The sequence below is a fragment of the Lathyrus oleraceus genome, chromosome 2 (genome assembly GCF_024323335.1).
Source record: "Lathyrus oleraceus cultivar Zhongwan6 chromosome 2, CAAS_Psat_ZW6_1.0, whole genome shotgun sequence".
NCBI lineage: Eukaryota > Viridiplantae > Streptophyta > Magnoliopsida > Fabales > Fabaceae > Lathyrus > Lathyrus oleraceus.
Window position 1 is genome coordinate 29,701,358 of NC_066580.1, and position 13,425 is coordinate 29,714,782.

The window sequence follows — 13,425 nt, forward strand, 5'->3', positions numbered from 1 at the left end:
AGCAAGATAGATGTGAGGTCTGGTTATCATCAAATTCGTGTTAAACTAGTTGATATTCCAAATAAAAAATTCAAGACAATATATGGTCACTATGAGTATACTATAATGTCGTTTGGAGTATCTAATGCGCCATACGTGTTCATGGAGTACATGAATCAAATATGTCATCCATATATTGAGGAGTTTGTGGTGGTCTTCATCGTTGACGTTGCATTGCAGTGGGAGACTCCGAAGTCTACTAATGAGATTCGAAGTTTCCTTAGCCTAGCTGATTATTATCGTAGGTTTATAGAAGGCTTCTCAAACTTAACACTACCTAGGGATGTTACATATGAAGAAAGTTTTGTTGAACTCATGAAGAATTGACGACTGCTCCAATGTTGATTTTTCCGAATCCAAGTGTGTCCTTTGTAGTGTGTTATGATGCGTCAAAGATGGGTTTAAGTGATGTACTGATGCGGAATGGTCAGGTTATGGCTTATACTTCTCGACAGTTAAAAGTTCATGAGAGGAGTTATCCTACACATGATTTAGATTTAGCAGTTATGCTTTTTGTTATGAAAATTTGGAGACATTATCTTTTTGGTTCCATATTTGAGGTGTTTAGTGATCACAAAAGCTTAAAGTAACTATTCAATCAGAATGAATTAAAGTACAATTTTGATTTGAGTTACCATTCTGGTAAGGCTAATGTAGTAGCTGATGCATTGAGCAAGAAGTCCTTATATATGTCCATTCTTATGGTTAGAGAGTTAGAACTTATTCAGCAATTCAGAGATATGAGTTTAGTGTGTGAGGAGACTTCTAACAGTGTGAAGTTGGGTATGTTGAAGCCAATGATTGGTACTCTAGAGAGATCAGAGAAGGTCAGAAGATCGACTTGGGTTTGATTAACTAGTTGTTGTTGATCAACCAAGGAAACAGAGGTGCTTTTCGGGTTGATGAGTATGGTGTGATGAGGTTCAGAGATAGAGTGTGTATTCCAGATGTTCCAGAACTTTAGAAGATTATTTTTGAAGAAGGACATTGAAGTGGTTTGATACTTCATCCTGGTGCTACGAAGATGTATCACGATTTGAAGTTGTTTTAGTGGCCTGGTATGTAGAAAGATGTTGCAGAGTTTGTATATGCTTGTTTGACTTACCAAAAGTAAAAAAAATGAACATCAAAAGCCTTTGGGTCTGATGCAGCCATTGAATATTGCAGAGTGGAAAAGCGATAACATCTCAATGGATTTTGTGTCAGGTTTGCCTAACACTTCGAAGAGACATGATTCAATTTGGGTGATAGTGGATAGATTGACTCAATCGGCTCATTTCTTATCGATGAAATCAATCATTCCTTGTAGAACTTAGTTGATATATATATATATATATATATATATATATATATATAATATATATATATATATATATATATATATATATATATATATATATATATATATTGATGATATTATAAGGTTGCATGGTATTCCTTTGAGTATTGTGTCAGATAGAGATCATAGGTTTACATCTAGGTTTGGGGTGGGTTTGCAGAAGGCTTCGGGTACTAAGTTAAGGTTGAGTTCGGCCTATCATTCGCAGACGGACGATCAAATAGAGAGGACTATCCAATCTTTGGAGGATTTGCTAAGGGCTTATGTATTAGAACAATGAGGTTCTTGGGATAACCACTTTCCATTGATTGAGTTTACCCATAATAACAATTTCCATGTTAATATTGGAATGGTACCGTATGAGGCATTATATGGTGGGAGGTTTAGAACTCCATTGTGTTGGTATGAGTCGGGCGAGAGTGTTATGCTCAGACCTGAGATTATGCAGTAGACGACTAAAAAGATCAATATTATCCAAGAGAAGATGAAAGAATCTCAGAGTTCTTAGAAAAGTAACCATGATAAGAGGAGGAAAGCACTTGAGTACTGTCATACACCAATTTTGTCTCGGCCATTTTAAAATCTTCATGCATTCGGCCTTATTTTCAGTTTGCATCACCTGCACAGTATATCAGGCATTTTATCATGAATAACGCCTAAAATATTGACCAAAATAAATTCTCAAATATACAAACAGACCGATTGAATCATTTCTCAAAAACATGTAAAATCAACAGGTAAAAGTTTTAGAAATCGAGCTTGCAGACGTCAGTATTATTAATCTACGATTCACGTAGTTTAGCCTGGTGTGCTCCTTTTATTTTTCGACTACTTTTTTAGTCGCAATTTGATCAACGCATGTCTGTCTAACCAATCAAAATTTATTTCAAAATTAAATCAAGCGCTATGTTTTTCCGAGAGGTTTATCTCGTGCTGATCATTTTAGCGCATTCAGTTTAATTTTTCGAGCATATTTTCGGCCAATTTTTTCATTTTTAGTTGTTTTATTTTTATTTTTTTGTCAAATTAATCAGAATAATAAAATAGAATTTTCCATATATTTATTTATTTTTACCATATTTATTTAGAAAGATGGGAATTTTATTTGATTTAATTGATTTAAAATGTTTAAAATCAATTAAATCATATAAAAAGGAAATTCTAGACATTTTAAATTATTTAGTAATGTGTGTTTCTTTGAGTTAATCTTGACAGTTAGATCAAGATTAATCAAGGGCAAACTTTACCTATCCACACTTTTCCTATTTATCCAATAAAAAATATTATTTAAATAAATGATTTAATAAGAAAAATGAGAAGATGAAGAAAATATCTCCATTCGCTCTTAAAATGGATATGTGGAGCAAGGCTATTGGATGATGAACAATTGTTTTGTTGTTTTGTTCCTAACGGTTATTTCGTGGAGAGAGAGAGAGAGAGAGCAAATTCCAAGGGAGTATTTTCTTATGATCTCTCAGACTTGTAACTTCGAAAGAAGGAAGAAAAAGAAAAACATACTCATTTTTGAAAAGGAGAGTTCCTTTTGCAAAATGTTTCGGTGAATTCCGGCACCCTACTAGCTCCTCTTCTTCCTCACGGACAAACAAAATCCATTACTACCTTGGCCCTCGTTTTCCTCCACCTTCTCCTACTTCCATCAAACAACCACATTAGCATAACTTTTCTGCTACTACAAATTCGACACCTTCATGACCACCTCCTCCAAAGACTTCATTCAACATTGTAGTAGACATCGTCAAATCATCGATCATTAGTTTCTTTCCTTTTGATTGATTGATTATCGTGTTTCGTTTGTGATGCTTGGTTCACGTTTATGATCGTAGTGCATGAGTTCGATTTAAGTTTTCGTCTCTTTCCACGAGTGAGAAGAACATTGGATATGGTTTGGTTTTTCTTTATTCTCAGTTTTAATGGCTTTTGTTATGTGGCTTTGTTTTAAGTTTCATACACCATTGAAAATATAGGAAAAACGTGTGTGGAGAGATAGAGGAGTAAATGTTTTCTTTTTTTATTTTCCAATTTCCTTTTTTATTATTGTTAACTGAATGCAGTTTAAAAAGTGAAAATTGTTTTATAATTCTTTTAACTCATTTTATTATGTGTCATTGTCCTTAGGATTAAAAATTAGTTTCAACTTTAGAGTCCATTAGCCAATTTTTACCCTGCAATGTAAATAAGTTTATCATATTGTAATAATTTTGAATTGTTGTTGCTTTCGATTTTCTTTTTTGTCAAGTTTACTACTTGTCATGGATCAATGGAAATGTTTTATGGTGTATGGTGAAGTAGAATTAGATCCATGTATATTTGGAGAGTTTGTATTAAAGTATTCTCAAGTTGGTTGTCATCATGGTGTTAATTCAATTCCATTATGTTAAATCCGATTTTAATCCACGGATTCGGCAAATTTTATTCCGATATGCCGTCAAAAATTTGATACAGCAATAGAATATTTTCATCGCGTTACGATTTTTTCGTATGACATTACCCGTGTTGTCATTATGTACTAACGGATTTTTGAGCACATCGTCGTCAATTCATATCAATTAATGTCAATTAAATCGAAATTATCACCTATTTCTTTCTATGTTAGTTAAATTAAATAATTAATTAATTAAAACTGTGTTTTATTAGTTTAATTTTGATTAATCAATTTTAATGAATTTAATTATTTGATTTAATTAAATGATTTTGATAATTAATCTTAATTAGTTGATTTAACCGAATTTTAATCAATTAATTTTGTTAATTAAATATCGATTGGCTTATTTCACTACCATTTCAATCATTCTCAAACTAACCCCCTCCAATTTGATCATTGATTCAAAACCATGATAAACAATTAATATTACATAATTCCCTATTCAATATCGAGCCCCATTTCCATATCCTTGTAAGTCGATTGCTCTTAGCATCACCATCAACCTCGCATAGCTTACTCTTGGGCTTTCTTACAATGAGACCTATTCGATTTTAATTAATCGACTAGATGAATGATCCACTAAAAATGATCCAATTCATCCGCAAATGCAAATTTAAAACCTCGATCCAACATCGAGTATTTTTATTCAAATTAATTAAAATACCTAATTATAATTAACTACCATTTCATTAGAGATGAAAAGGGGGGTGGTTTTGAGCCTTCAACTCCTCTTCTCGATTATTTGAATACGAGTTCCCTTACTCGGTTAGTCAAACAATTGTCATTTCTCTTAAAACTTCTAAACCCAATTAAATCAAACCTATTTTTCATAATAAACTAAACGAAAAGGGAGATGGTCTAGAGCCTTCGACTCCTCTCCTCAAATGTTTGGATATGAGTTCCCTTACTCAGTTATTCGAACATTTGTCGTTTATCCAAACACATAAACCATACACAAACTTGTTTTCATAACAATTTAGATGAAAAAGAAAGTGGTATAGAGCCTTTTATTCCCTTTCCAGAATACTTGGATACGAGTTGCCTTACTCAACCATTCGAGTATTCTTCATCCATTTAAAACACCTTAACTATTATCAAACCTTTTTTTTATAATTAAGGATGAAAAGGGAGATGGTCTAGAGCCTTCGATTCCTCTCCTCGACTATTTGGATACGAGTTCCGTTACTCGACTATCTGAGTAATCATTATCTAACAAAATATCTCAGCACATCAAATCTATCTTTTTCTCGCCCCCGTGCGATAAAAACCAATCCAACAAAACATTCAACATATTAATACAACGTTTCACCCCTGTGTGATCAAAACTCTTTTTAGAAAGAACATTATTTAATCTCTTCTAACGCGCATAATCAACTAGTTCGTAAGCCTCCGCCGAGAGTAGACAAGCCAATGTTTAGCCTTTAGAACGCGATCTAAATAGTTGTTCATTAAAAGATACCAACAAACCGTAGTTCCCCGAACTACGAATGTTTTGATTTCCTTATTGCACCATAAGGATATGTAGGCACGAGATCACAAGATCTTGGTGAGCAGACTAATAAAAAATATCCATTTCCCCCCTTCAGAGGTTCCCATTCATTTCTCTTTTCAATATTTATTCACTCAAAGAAAACAAATAACATTTAGCTAACATTCAAATTGCAAATTAGACTAAAAGGTTCCAGTTGAATACAACGGACATGAGGGGTGCTAATATCATCCCCTTGCATAATCGACTCCCGAACCCGAATATGGTTGCGGAAATCATTATTCTATTTTTAAATGTTTTATCGATATTTTCCTATTCCATCACTGGAATAAATAAAGTTCGGTGGAGACTGTGTTCAAACTCTTTTTCCGCGACCATCGCGAGGAATCGTATTTTTCAAGATGCGACAAGTACCAAGACGGAGATCATGTGTTTTTGAGAGTTACTCTAGTAATTGTTGTTGGTCGAGCTTTGAAGTCTAGAAACCTCACGTCACGTTTTGTTGTTCCATACCAGATTTTGCAGAGGATAGGAGAAGTGGCCTATCAGATTGCTTTACCACCACCGCTTACTAATCTTCATTATGTGTTCCATGTGTCTTAGTTGAGGAGATACATTCCGGGTCTGTCTCATGTCAACCAGGTGACTGATGTACAAGTGAGAGATAACCTGGCTGTGGAAGAATCACCCATATGGATAGAGGATCAGGAAGTGAAGTATTTGTAAGGTAAAGATATTTTCTTAGTGAAGGTAGTGTGGGGAGGACCAGCTAGTGGGAGTTTGACTTGGGAGCGTGAGGAGCAGATGAGGGAGTCATATCCGACTCTGTTTTCCTCACGTAATTTTCAGGGACAAAAATTGTGTAAGTGAGGGAATGTTGTAACACCCCAATTCTTTCTAGTAGATGTTTTGATGTTTTATTTGTTGAATATGCCTTTTCATGATATTTTCGATTGTTGTATATTGGTGGGTTATGTGTATTTAAAATGGGAGTTAAGAGAAATATTAGAGGAGAATAGATTAATTGACTAATGTGCGAGAATTGATAGGTTAGAGGAAATATGATATTAATAATAATTTTATACTATTATTTAATTAAAATAAAATAAAAGTATAAGGTGTAGAGGAAATAACGACAAGGAGACCTTTTGTGAGAGTAAGTTGAGGGTAAAAGTGGAAAATAACATTTTGAGGGATAATTGTTATTAGAAAAATAGAAAATTGGGAGAAGATGGACTATTTTGCATTCTACGTGAAGTTGTGAGGAGAAAGTAGAGAAATAGGCTAGGGCAAGGAAGGAGAAGCATATGAAGAGTATCATTGCTAGGAATAACAAGGTAAGTGTCAGACCCTAATTTTTAACCCTAAGATCCCACATATCATTTGCATCCTTGCACACAAACAAGGTCACCTCTTGGTCCTTATCCCCTCCATCTTTAGGTTTGCTTCTTACAGGGATCGCCAAGCACCTCTTTGTTGATGTTTTTTACCTTTGTGTTTATATTCTAAATTTATTATCTAACCACTAATAAAAATAGCAAAAATATGTTTTATTATCCTTAAGTTTATTATGCAAGGTAAGGTTTTTCAATCAAGAGCATCTCAAAGTTTTATGGCTTACTTCTCAAGGAAAGTCAAAGCTTCATGTGTTTATTTCCATGCCTTCTTCAACAAGAAATTTCAAGCTTTGAGCAATTTAATCAAAAGGTAACCAAGTAAACCTTATTTTGAGTTCATATGATCACCCATGTGCTTTTAAATGCAAGGAAAGTCCAAGTACACAAGCTTGTTCTAAGTGGTTTGACCAAAAAGTCAACATTTTGAAGTCAAGGTTCCAAAGATCACAACTCCTTCAATTCTCAACATTTTTGAATGATTCTTTTTTCATATGACTCTTATCAACATCCTCTACAACTTCTCTTTAAATGACAAGAGCCAATTATTCTTGGAGGATCATCAAAAGTTTGGAAACACTATAGGTCATTTGTGGACTTAGTCAAATTTGACCTATTTTTAAGTGACTTTTCCCCAACTTTCAAAGATCATAACTTCTTCAATTTTCAACATGTTATAGTGGTGCATTCATGACCATCGACCTATGGATAAACCTGATGTCAATTAAAAAAATCAGAGTCTCCACCGCGCCTTATTTTTTTCCAAAGGAAAAGGGAAAAGTATGAACAAAACCCAAAGATAAGAAGTTTTCAAATCAAAACTAATAAAATGCCAGAGATTACAGGTAAGGGGGTTGGTTACACAGAGGGAATGTATTAACACCCAAAGTATCCTAGGTACTCCTAGGGAGCCCTTTTTTATGTCCAAGTGTTTTTGTTGAAAAGATGTTTGATAAAAATGGAATGGGGGGATAAGAAAAGAATTCATTGATTATATTTTTTTGTGTTTGATAAGACCTTCGATCTTATGCCTACTTACCAACATAAAAATGAGATATCAAAACCCTGTAGTTCGTGGTAAAAATTTCAAAGAAGTTGTTGAGTTGATTTTAACAAAAGTTTAGCAGAGAAAGGCACAATGATGGCCAAAGATTTGAATGGGGTTGTTAGTTTTTTTGTCTGTTTGAAATTTAAGTCAATATGGTTAAGTTCATTCACAAGTTTGATTTAAGAAATATTTTAAAAAATTCAATGGCATAAGGTCAAAGTTTTGAATTATTAAAACATGTCCTAGTTGAAAAACACAAACAAAGAAGGTTTTGAAAAGAAGAAGAGATTTTGAAATGAAAGAAGTGGGGGAAGATGAAGGGACTACCCTAGACAAAAATTAAAAGTTAAGAGTTAAAAAGATCTGACCAATGGGATGCAATCCACAAGACAAGAATGTCAGATAGAAACCCATTTCCTTTGGACTTTTAAGCAAGCAACAAGCATAAGATATATCCAAGCAATCAATAATGGAGACCAACGCATCAAATAAAGATAGCCACAAATATCCAAGAAATCATTCTAATAGCAAGCAGACTTCAAATGTATTAGATGAAAATATTTCCTTGGTAAACTTACAGAAACAATCATCAACCACAATAAACAATAACAATAAAACAATCAAGCATAGAGATAGAGTGACAGATGAACCCAAGTGGAAATCAAGGCTTGCATTCGATGAAAGGCACTGTCAGGGATAGCTTGTGAGTGCTATCCCTTATTATGAGTTTTTTAGTGATATCAAAGTTTATGATAGAAATGTAGTTGGAAATTATTTCAAAAAGATCTCTAGCATGACATATCATTAAAATAACAATTAAGTAGATTTTTGCATCATTAAAATATCATTTTTGCATATTTTGATGTTTTAGATCAACGCATGAGTTGGTGTATCGATACCTGTCTAAATTGTGTTTCTGAAATTCGATTTTGGTTCAGCATGAATCGACTATATGGTGGTTTATCGATACATGTGTAATTGTTTTTTTCAAAAATCAATTTTCCTTTAGTGTGTATCGACCCATTGATGATTGTATCGATACATGTCATGTCAACCTTTCTGTTTGGTGTTTTCTACCAAACATGTATCGACCCATTTACTCATGTATCGACTCATGCTGTATTAAAATTGTGAAAACTTGTTTTTCATCCCAGTATGAATCGACCCATACCCTATGTATTGATACATCATGATACATTCATTCTGGAAAACGTTTTTGTTACCAAATGTATCGATCCATTGGGTCATGTATCAACTCATGAGTCAATTTTTAAACACATGTATCGACTCATGCATCGCATGTATCAACTCATCCAACTAAATTTTTTTGCTATTTTTTGTTATAAGTAGTATAACATTATTCTATTCATATAAGACATGAAAACATTTTGAGAGCATTTTTTGTGTGAGCAAGAAACCTGAAAGATACTTTGTCTTCATCATCTTCTCAATCATCTTTTCACATTTAATCACATTGAAATATAATAATCATTGTGCATTGCATCAAGAGATCTTTGAGATAATGTTCAGCTGTAGGATTTGTAATCAAAGTTGGGTTGAAGGGATACAAATGGGGTTTCTCTGAAAAACCGGAAGGTTTTCCATCAAGAACAGATTGTTTCTTGTGGGTTTTCATCAAAGTCAAGTGGATCGAATTCATCCGTAGCAAAGGGGTTTGGAAATCTCGGAGATTTTGCAAACAAGTAATGGAGCGGAGGATTGATCGTTGATTTTGAGGTTCAAGACTTGATCATATCTGATCAAAAGGGGTTAAGACAAATTCAACATAATCGGTGGGATTGGTGTTTGATATTTGTGATGTAACCTTGTAAACATTTGCAACATTATTGGAAATAAGATCTCAATTTCAATTTCGAAATTGAGGGGAGACGTACCCACACGCGAGGACGATGGTGGGGAACTTCCTTACCAAACTCTCTGTGTACAATTTTCTATCCTTAATCTCTTTACTTTTTCAGCAAGTTTATCATTTAATTGTGGTGTTAATTTTTTTTAAATAATCCTACATTGGCAAAAAAATTCTGCATAATTGAAAAACTGTTTTAGTGTTTTGATTTGAGAAAATTGCTTTGACAACTCCATTGACAATAAGGATCATTAAACATTACACACCAACTATTTGATAAAAGTGTTCTGCTTATTTTTTGTTCATTGGAATATAACATTGTTTGTGAATTTCATTAAAATTATTATCCAAGCGTGTTTATTTGTTATCGGCATACTGTTATCCATCGGTTAATCGCATGTCCAGTTTTCTAGTAGTCGGTTCAGAATAGATGGAATCCGATTCATGACCGCGCTTTTCCGTTATCCTTTAAAAATCAATTAAAAGTTTTAAACATCTGTGATTTTTCCGTGGTGATCTATTTACCCCCCCCCCTCTCGATCACCTGCCACACCGTCTAACAAGTGGTATAGAGCACTGGTTCGCTAGTGCTCTGCATCTTCTCGTAACAATATGGCTTTTGAACCAAAGGGGGCTTACAATAGAGCTCCAGTTTTCAATGGTGAAAATTGCGGCTATTGGAAAGACTGCATGCGAGTACATATAAATTCCATAGAAAGGAATGTATGGGTTACCATCCGTGACGGTCCTTTTGAAATTACTATGACTAACGCGAAAGGCGACATTGTACCAAAACCAGAGGTACAATGGACTTCCGACGATGAAAAGAAGTGGGTGTACGATTGGAGAGCGTGAAACATTTTAATTTCAGCATTTGGTGTTGATGAGTATTATAGGGTATCCCATTGTACGACTGCCGAGGAGATGTGGGACGCGTTACAAGTTTCCCATGAGGGAACTGACAAAGTTAAACAGTCTCGCATAAACACACTTACTCAAGAGTTTGATCTCTTTTGCATGAAACAAGGAGAATCCATCTCCGACATGCAAAAGAGATTCACACATATCATTAATCGTTTAAATGCACTTGGGAAGCCTATTTCCAATGAACTTGCTACTAATAATATGTTGAGATGTCTTAGTAGGGAATGGCAGCCTAAAGTGACAGCTATCAAGGAAGCAAATGACCTTACTACACTCGACATCACAACTCTATTTGGCAAGTTGGAAGAACATCAACAAGAACTAGCAAGCCTTGAAAAGTATGAGAAGATGATTAAAAAGGAGAAGCCTAAAGACAGAGAGAGTGAGAAGAAGTCCATAGCTCTTGTGGCTTCTAGCTCTAAGTCCTCAAATAAAGAGCAAGGTGATGGTGAGTCAAGTAGTGAAGAAGACTCGGATGATGAGGAAATGGGACTGTTTGTTTGGAGGTACAACACATTCATTCGCGGAGCTGTCACTATCCCATGTACTATTGGAGATAGGTCGTTCAACAAAGCTCTGATTGATCTGGGGGCTAGTGTGAGTCTCATGCCGTTATCTATTTACAAGAAGCTTGGTATAGGGGTTGTGCAAGATACCAGAATGACACTCCAATTTGCCGATCATTTGGCCAAGAAACCGTATGGCATTGCTGAAGATGTTCTGGTAAAAATTGATAAGTTTGTTTTTATGGTAGACTTTGTAATTCCTGAAATGTCAGAAGATGAAGAGATCGCTTTCATTCTGGGGAGACCCTTTCTGGAGACGGGACGGTGCTTGATAAACATAGAAGAAGGAACAATGACACCAATGACATTGTAGCGTTAAATTCGTGATCATCAAGCTATGGATAAGCTAGAGATCAAATAACAAGAGTCGCCACCGCGCTTTTATTATTTCCAAGGGAAAAGGGAAAAAGTACAAGCAAAACCCAAAAGTAAGAAATTTTCAAATCAAAACTAATAAAATGTCAGAGATTACAGGTAAGGGGGTTGGTTACACAGAGGGAAGGTGTTAGCACCCAGAGTCCTAGGTACTCCTAGGGAGCCCTTTTTGTATGCATATGTACTTGCTATAAAGTGATGTTTACAAACAAATAGAATGGGGGGATGAGAAAAGAATTTATTAATTATATTTTTGTGTTTGACAAGACATTCGGACTTGTACCTACGTACCAACATAAAAATGAGGGATCAAAACCTCGTAGTTCGTGATACACGTTTCAAAGTGGATGCATTTGCTTTTAACAAAATTAAGTTTGAAAGGCACAGAGGCCTAAAAATGGTTTGAATGAGTTGGTTCCATTTTTGCTTTTTGAAAGTTTAAGTCAAGTATAGTTAAGTTTATTTACAAATTGGATTTAAGAAAAGAAGTTTGAAAGTGCAATGACATAAAGCCAAAGTTTCTATCTTTTTGCAAAGTGGTTAAAGTTTAGAACAAAATAGGTTCTATCAAAGAAGATTTTGAAAAGGGAGGGAGAGACTTTGAAATTAGAGAAATAGGGAGAAGATGAAGAGGCTATCCTATGTACAAAATTAAAAGTTTAGAGTTGAAAAGATCTGACCAAATGGGTAGCAATCCAATAGACAAAAATGTCAATAGAAACCTAGAATTCCCTTGGAATTTTAGAATCAAGCAACACACAAATGCACAATTATATTATCTTGAAGAGTAAGGCATCAAATAAAGATGGCCACATCTAAGCTTATCCATTCCATGATCTTCCTCAAAGTAGCCCATGTAACAGATGAATTTCACAAGTCACAGGTTCAAAATAACAGCTTCACAATGATCATGTTGCAGATGAACTTAGAGAGATCTTGAATGATGTATCAGATGAAGTTTAAAATTGCAAGCACTTGGTTTCTCAATAAGTTGGCATTGGCCAAGTCCTTTAGCATAGGAAGGTTGCCTAAATTCTAAGTCCATTTGTCCAAGATCAAGCCAACAGTCCACACAAAAGTTTTTTAGGGTTTTTTGTTGTTATTATGTACATTAATGATCAAAGACCACACAAACAAGCAAAATATACACAAACAAAATATATCACGCAATATGGTCCAAATGGACAAAGGGAAAATTGCATTAACATAAACAATTAGAATGACATGAATAATGGTAAATGAAATAAAATGCTAAAAGTAAATTGCATTAAGGTAAATGGCTTGAATTTAAATGTTAGTAGTTAATAGGTTAGAAGTTAGTATTGTTTTGCTTTTCATTTTAAGACATTCTTTGGAGAACACTCAACCCACTTATCACAAGCATGGATCCTTGAACAAAGACATCTTCCAAAGGAAGGAAAATAGGTCAAGTTTCCACACAATACCATGAAAGAGGGGAGACTTACAATCTCACTAACTAGAATGCTTATGCTTTTTATGTCACAAATTTAACGCTATGTTAAGCAATCGTAATTGGACTTATCTAGAAGTCACAACTATTTGAGGCCGGGCAATAGAATTTTGGTGTTAATGCATGTTAGAGACATAGTATAATAGACTACGCTCATGAAACATACCACACACAAAAAGAATATGCAAAAGGTGTGGCCTAATCTCATCCATACTCATATTAATTTTTTAATCAACTAGCCTTAGGATTTTGAGATATCATATGCCAAATGGAATGAATGAATGAAGAAGGGGAATAAGATGAAGTGGGAGGGGAATGGATCAAAACACAAAATTGGTCAAAGGAGGACTTTTACCAAATTAATATCATACATTCATTTAGGGAGATGAAATGTACATTTCATCAATCCTCTAAATCCAATGATATTAATTTGACAAAGTCAAATCAACCTTGGCCAAGGCCTAACAACA